Source organism: Poecilia formosa, unplaced genomic scaffold, assembly GCF_000485575.1.
Source record: "Poecilia formosa unplaced genomic scaffold, Poecilia_formosa-5.1.2 Scaffold66, whole genome shotgun sequence".
NCBI classification, from domain to species: domain Eukaryota; kingdom Metazoa; phylum Chordata; class Actinopteri; order Cyprinodontiformes; family Poeciliidae; genus Poecilia; species Poecilia formosa.
In genome coordinates this window covers 1,973,974-1,982,065 of record NW_006800005.1, presented here as the reverse complement: position 1 = coordinate 1,982,065, position 8,092 = coordinate 1,973,974, and the positions used below count along the sequence as shown (strand labels likewise).

The window sequence follows — 8,092 nt, the reverse complement described above, 5'->3', positions numbered from 1 at the left end:
CGATTGTTGGGATAGGGTCTTCCAGGACCCAGTCCTCCAGCACGATTGTTGGGATAGGGACTTCCAGGACCCATTCCTCCAGCATGATTGTAGGGATAGGGACTTCCAGGACCCATTCCTCCAGCACGATTGTTGGGATAGGGTCTTCCAGGACCCAGTCCTCCAGCACGATTGTTGGGATAGAGACTTCCAGGACCCATTTCTTCAGGGTAGTTAGAATAGGCTTGGTTCTGGTACATGTTTACTAGGTATGCGCATGGGGAGAGAGGGGACAGAGATAAACAGACAGGTAATTTTTTCATCATTCTCTTTTAATAATTGCAATCACCCTGTAGATAGCCGTAATTAATGTAAGAGTCAATAACGCAGGGTGGTGTAATGAAAAGCCATACTGTTTTAAACAAATGGAGAATTCAGCTGCTTAGGCACCAAAAGAGAACAGCGCTGAAATGGTTTTAAACAAAATATTGTGGAACAAAAATGTCAAAATTTGCACTGAACCATAAAGATAGAACCCTCAATAACCCATTTAGACAACATATCAGAAAAAAAGTTGGTTTAGGGGTTAATTACGCTTTACCAGTTAATAAAGAGGTATTTGAACACGTCTGGGATGTGTCAACTTCTCTAATAACAGACATGCTGTCTGCTATTAGAGAGCTGCTCAGACTGGAGGAGAATACTTATGAGTTTAATCCCGAGCCGTGCCAGGAGCACATGCACCGACTTTTGGATCGGAATGGCCGTGATCTGCAAGTCTCTTTGAAGAACAGACACGCACTGAAGAAGTGAGAAACTGTGAAGCTCATGTCAGGGTTACAGTTTCGTGCCAGTCCATGTGAAACTTCAGAACTTCATAGCATTACTTTAGTGTGATGTCCATTTTACTTTTGTTTGGAATTCTCTTTTAAATGAAGTCCATTCATATATCTCAGTGTACATCTTTTGAAGTTGGTCTGGATACTCACTCTGTGTGTGTGTGTGTGTGTGTGTGTGTGTGTATGTGTGTGTGTGTGTGCGTGCGTGCGTGCGTGCGTGCGTGCGTGCGTGCGTGCGTGCGTGCGTGTGTGCGTGCGTGTGTGCAGTCTGAGTTTGATAAGTTTCATTCTTGTAAAAGCACAGTGATGGTGGCCATTTACATTTATGCAGTAGAACAACAGTTATCCACATCTTCCTCCACTTTTTTCATGACGTCCATCTGGACATCAAAATATACTCATATTCAAAAATTCAATTCAAATTCAAAAATACTTTATTAATCCCAAAGGAAAATTAAATTTGTACAGCAAAAACCAATCAGCTGATCTGAATTGTTTTCATGTTTGATGTTTAAGTTTTATGTGCTACAGCAATGGATTACTATGAGACAAAGTGAAATAGGTTTTAGATATTAACTGATATTAACAAGTCAGAGTGAGACTTGATAATGGAGACTTTACGCATATTGGACTGGTAAACATCCCATATGTTACATGTTGTTTGCATGCTGTATTTGTGCCAAAGTCACATGAAACTTTTAAATACAGCAATGCTAATTTGTATTATACCTGACATGTTACATAAAATTAAAAAAATGGATTTCAGAAGGGTTCTTTTGGTCCAGAGAAAAGAACAGCCCCTCAGACCATCTGTCTATTCACATCCATACAATAATTTGACTAAAAATTACATTTATTACATATTTCCATGTTTGCTTTGATTTTATTTGCAGCTGTTGTGTATTCACCTGAGTGAAGTCTTTGATAAAATCCAAACACCTGAAAGCTATAAGATGTGTGTCCTTATTCGCAAACAGCACTAACACTTTACATTGATGACCTGTGTAAAGTTGTAGTAATATCTTCAAAATCATTAAAGCATAATAATGAGCACAAACCATCCCAAATGTAGTAAAATTTATTGACACCAATTTTGTTTGATTTGGGTAATGTGGGAAAGGGTAGACTTTCAAAATAAGAGTAGCACAAACATAGCACAGTTGATTGACACAAAATTGGTTTGACTTTGTAAATAGGTGGTGGTGGTATTCAGGGATGGTTGACTTTTATTACCTCTGGAAACTTTTATTAATTTTAAAATGAAAGCTTTTGCTGCACAAACGTAGCACAAACGTTTGACACCAATTTTGTTTGATTTCAAGAAAACTGGGGGGCAAAATTCAATCAGGTCAATATTAAGCTAGCTTAGATTAAAAATATGTAACACTTGACAGATGTAGCAACTCCAGGCTATAACTCAGAACAAGAGATTGAAACTGAAAAGGGTAATAATAATAATAATAATAATAATAATAATAATAATAATAATAATAATAATAATAATGAAGCTAAGAATGAAATTCTTACCTTAAAGCACAAGGGTGTCGATATTTTTGATAAATGCAGCGGTGTTAGCTCAATAGCAAGTTGACTCTCCTCTGTGTTGTTTCTTTTTTATTTTCACCACAATGAGCGACCCTCTTGTGAGGTCCAGTAAGTAAAGTTTAAACTGCACGTGACTTCATTTGGAAAGGCATGCCTGAAATAAAAAGGAAAACTCAGGAGGAAGAAGCATCGACTTGGCAGCAGTTCACATGGCCACTAGTCACAGCTTCCATTTAAAAACGAGAATGAAAATGAAAGGGAAATCAAAAAGAAAAAAAACTGTGACTGTCTATTTGACGTGCTAAGTTATGAAACAGGTCCAAGTCATCCAGCAGATAATGACGCAACCAGGAGAGGACGAAGAAAAGCTGAAATTATCGAGTAACTACTTTACTGTAATAAATCACTAGAAGTTGATGTTCCTGTAAATTGAAATACGAGAGTAATTTCACCTCAGTGCTTTATTACAGGGTCTGTTAAATATCAACTCCACATCACTTGCATACCTACTGACATTTCCAGCCATTGTTTCTCTTAATTATGGTGATTTGACACTTACAGCTCATGGAAACATGGTATTTTACAAACAGAATGTTTCTGTGGACAAATACAATAAGGAAAAATACAGAAAAGTGGGCTTGATGAAAAGTGTGGTTAGTGTATTTACTTTCAATTTGAGCCTCATCAGATTACATATTAAAATTTACTGAATGCGATTATATAAGTAGATAGTGTAACGGTGCAGGTTTTGCTAACCGGAATTAAGACAAAGAAAGCTCCCATAAATACCTGCCTTATGTGCCAATAAGAACTTTACGATGACTTTATTGAACCCCAGTAAATGTGGTTCCATCAACAATCCTACGAAGGTACTTTTTGTCAATCTTAATATGTCTCTTTTTTTTTTCTATAGAAATATCTTTTGCACATATCCTCACAACTGCGTTTGCAAATATCCTTTTGCAAATTCCTGCTCTGATTCCCAGAAGAAAATTCTATTGGACTTTTTACCTATATTATATACATCTATATTATAAAGGGATAATTTATGATGTCACCAGATAACAGTGGATCTCCTTTGAGTTCATTGATAGTAGTATTGCTGTTGTGGAGCTAACAAGCAGACCTCCTTTCTCTTCATATGCCTAAGTGAGGTAAAAGGCTGGAGCCTTGTGTCCAGGCGGGTTCCAAAGACTGTGTTTGTCTCCATCCTCGGATGTCCAGTCAGTGATCAAAAGTAATTTCTGATTCTGTGTATTTTAACTTAAAAAAATGGTAGGGTATGTATTTTCTGAGTAAATGCAGCCAGGTGAAACACAATTAACAACTCTAAGTCTGAATACTAACTCCTTGTAAAGTGTTTAAACGTGTGCTAGTGAAATTAACCCTTTTTTTTTTCTTTTTTTCTTTTGAATAATCAAGTCAAATGAGATTCCAAATTTCAACTAGATGGGTTTGACAATGCTCAGGTCAGAAAGTATAGAAAGTTACGCTGAGTGAACCTAGCTTCCTGCCTGGGGTGACAATATTATCTCCTCTGTCCTGGAAACTCTTTAAGAGCTACAGCACTGAGTACTGATGTAAAGGAAGAAAAAATTGTGTTTTGTTTGTTTCTTGTTGTTTGGTTTTATTTCACATTGCGTTTATGTTATGCTTTTTATTTTTACGTTATCAGGAAATAACGTCGTGCAGGATGTTTGTGTCAAACATCCTGAGTGTTTGACGTAAGACGGTCAAACACAAGTCAAAGAAAATATCGGTTTAAGCATTTTCAGTTTAAGAATACGACATCTTGAAGTGTTCGTTGTGTCCATTTCTGCAACACGTTCAGGAGTATTTTGGACTCAATTGAGATTTGACAACACCAGCACTGAGTCACACTTGTCACCTGAAAACTCTGACGGAGTTGAGAAAATGCCAAACTACCTCCTTTTACGTGACCTTATTCTGAAGGAGGACATATTGTAGCTCATCAGTTCCTTGAACTCTTTAAAATGTACCAAAATTAAGCATTTATTTCACAAAATTTCATAAAAATGTTGTAAATTGCCAGTCACGGTGTTGACACCATGTAGTTGTGACGAACAACTTGGGAATAAAATGGAAGAAAAACCTAAAGAATGACTTAAGCGAAGCAGAGCTGCCTAGCCCTCTTAATGGAAGAAAAAGGAAGTGGTCATAGAATCCTCATAATTTCTGATGCTCACCAATAATGGTTGATGTTTTTTTTACATTCTTTTTATGTCAAACGGTGTTGACAAAAACTCAGGACTCAATTTCAATTGAGTTGGAAATTATGTAAAAATAATTTTTCATTCAATTTATTGATACTGATAGTTATTTATTTGAATACTTATAATCCACATTACCTTCGTCATGGCATATTTTTTAAGTATTCTTTTAGTTGTTTTAAATTATTACAATGTATTGAGTTCTGCTCCAGAGCAAGAGCTTTTACAGACACCATCCACCTATTACATGGTTTAACATAAAAAACATATTCAGCAAACACCGTGAAAACATACATTGTTGTGCTAACATTGTCCAGGTTAGTCAGTTATTTAAAGAAATCATATTTTGTGTATATTTTATTCAAATTCTATCCTTTTATCCAGGTTTTGTCCCACTGACATATTCATGTTCATGTCACCTGAGCAAAGTCGACCTCCCACCTTCCTTAAATCAAATTAAGTTAATGTGAAATGTTTGTGCTACCTTTGTTCCACAAAAAGTTTTGTTTGTGCCGCTATAATTTTAAAGACGTTAATAAAAGTTTTCATCAAACTGTAGGCTCATGGCCTAACACTTAGAACTGTTAGTTTAAAATGCATGATGCAAATTAAAAGGTGGACTCAGCATGGTTGACTGAAGATGAGTCACAGAAAAAACACCAACTCAGTGGATTTGTTCAAATGTGATTTGGCACAAACGTTTCCTTTGATTTGAGTGTCCAACGTCACTCCAGTCAACATTAAGCCAGCCTGCCAATATTGAAAATATGTAACACTTGACAGATGTAGGTCCTTTGAGCCACTGTTTCAAATTGAAAAGGCTAATAAACATAAATATCAAAGTTAATAGAAACAATGAACTTCTTACCTTTGAATAAAGTGGTGTTCTGTGTTTTCCTTTACAATTTTTACTGCAATGAGCAACTGTCTTGTGAGGTTCAGTGCATATAGATGTAGCTGCACACGACTTCATTTAAAAAGACCATCTCTGAATTACAAAAGGAGGAAGACGCGTGGGATTGGTGGTTGGCAAAGACCAATCATTAAACTTTAAACACAGCATCCAATTAAAAGTGAGATCCATAATAAAAAAAAAAGGATCAAAAAGATATCCACATCATGGGGGAGATGATGGATCAAGGAGAACAAAAAGCACTGAAATGGTTGACTAATTTATGTGAATCTGACTTTGTTGCTTTTGTTCCTGTAAATTGAAATACGAGAGTAATTTCACCTCAGTGCTTTATCACAGGATCTGTTAAATATCAACTCCACATTAAACCGACTGATATCTTCAAGCCTTTGTTTCTCTTGATGATGATTTTGCACTTACAGCTTATGACAACATGGCATTTACAAACAATATTTCTGTGGACAAATGCAATAAGATAAAAAAAATATATATACAGAAAAGTGGGCTTGATGACAACTATGGTTAATATCAGGTAAAGGCTATTTTTAAAAGTTACTTTGCCTCGTCAGACTGCATATCAAAATTTACTGAATATGATTGTATAATTATATCAGTATATATTAGTGGTGCTTATATACTAGTGCACAATTGTACATGAGAAAAGTATTGCTTTTCTCATGTACAATTGTCCATTCTATGCAGATTGCAGTATGTAACAACAGCAGGTGTCGAAAACAGCCTAAGTTTGGCATCAAGCCCTCTGATATGATGTCATTGCAGGTTTTGCTCAATAGTTTATAATATGTTGATTTTTTTTTGTCTCTAATTACATGATTCTAAAAAGATAATCCAAAACAAACTGCAAAGAGTAAATGTGCATGTTTCTATCCTGATCAAAAACCTGATGGCTGTTGTATTATCCTAATCAGGGTTTTAAAATGTAAACTATTACTGGTTTTCAAGTGTTACTGCTGCCATGTTTAATTTTTTATTTATTTTGGGGGTCTTTTTTGTTCTTTTTGTCTTTAATACCAAAAAAAAAACACATGCCCCTTTTCCACCGGCTCGACTTCAGCAGCCCGACTCGACTCGGCTCGGCTCGGCTCCGCTCGCTTTCCGAGCGTTTCCACCGGCTGTTTTACGGGGGTGGCCCTGCTTTTTAGGGTCATGCCTCAGAGCAGGGCCAGCCATGGTTTTGGTGGGTGACGCAAGCTTCGCTGCTGTTCACTGATTGGCCGAGGGCGTGGACAGACGGAGCGGCGAAGAGATACGAAAAATGAAGGCGCAACGTTTGAAACTCGCTGCAACACAGAAGTGATGGAAGATACCCAGATAGCACATGATGTTAAATCAACGTTGAAAAATAGTTAGAATCGTTGATTTTTGGTTGAAATCGACAAATGACGGTGGATCAACCATCAAACAACCATCCAATCAAACCGTTGAAACTGTGACATTGAATCAACGTTNAAGGCTATTTTTAAAAGTTACTTTGCCTCGTCAGACTGCATATCAAAATTTACTGAATATGATTGTATAATTATATCAGTATATATTAGTGGTGCAACGGTACAAGTTTTGCAAAAGAAAAAATATCTGATGCACGTTGGTTACTGGAATTAAGCAAATCAAAACTCTCATAAATACCTGCCTAAGGCACTGGTAAGGACTTCCAGATGACTTTACTGAATCCTACCTGTGGTTCCAACAAAAATCCAATGAAGGTATTTTTGTCAATCTTTATATACCTTCATTTTCTCTATATAAATATCTTTTACAGATATCCTTACAAATAAGGTTTGTAATGTTTTAGGAACGTTTTCGTCATTCATCAATATTTTTTTAAGTGCTACGAATAACTGCTAAGCGCCGCTTAAAACTCATCACTTAAAAGACGATTTACGATAATATGGTTTTGTAAACATGACTGTTGCAGTTTTTGAAAGATAACACCGACATAAATGTCTAGATGCACTATAAAATCTAATGAGCGCTGCTCTGACGATCTGTGCCATGTCCTCATATTTATCCATGCGCTCTGCCACAGGGACAGATTGTTGGACAGCACAGATATTCAGAACACCGACTCTCTTCAGATGCCTCTCACTTACACGAAAACCTTCTGTCAAGCACTGATCTGATATGTTTATACTTAAGCCCAAGCTTGAAATGAAAACCTATAAATCTCCCCCTGTGTGTTCTCCATCGCTGTGATTATTTCATTACGTCGCTGACCTTTTGGATCTCAAGAAAACAAATCAGGATTTTATTTTTCTCCATGTCCCCTTAGGGGCTCCATAATATTCAAGTATTCTGTCCATATTTTGTCCATAGCAGTAAGTTCAAGCTAGCATTAGCATCTAAACTTAAGCTATGTTGCCACTATAGACATGCATACAAGCAGAACAACAAATGTTGACTACTGATGGGAGATCATTGCAATATTGCAAATGTTATCAAGTTTTGCATATCCATATTGTTTTTCTCATATACAATTGTCCATTCTATGCAGATTGCAGTATGTAACAACAGCAGGTGTTGAAAACAGCCTAAGTTTGGCATCAAGCCCTCTGATATGATGTCAT

The 8,092-nt window shown here is 36.5% G+C and overlaps 2 long non-coding RNA genes across 2 annotated transcripts in view; both read left to right on the top strand.

The window, feature by feature from the left end:
• LOC107836534 (uncharacterized) overlaps positions 1 to 8,092 on the top strand; it is a 20,426-nt gene that overhangs the window by 8,285 nt on the left and 4,049 nt on the right. The window lies entirely within an intron of this gene.
• Positions 1 to 8,092, top strand: part of LOC107836533 (uncharacterized) — a 12,037-nt gene that overhangs the window by 1,617 nt on the left and 2,328 nt on the right. Inside the window, exon 2 of the long non-coding RNA XR_001662447.1 lies at positions 3,669 to 3,672. This is a non-coding gene — a long non-coding RNA (uncharacterized LOC107836533). The remainder of the gene's footprint in view (positions 1 to 3,668; positions 3,673 to 8,092) is intronic.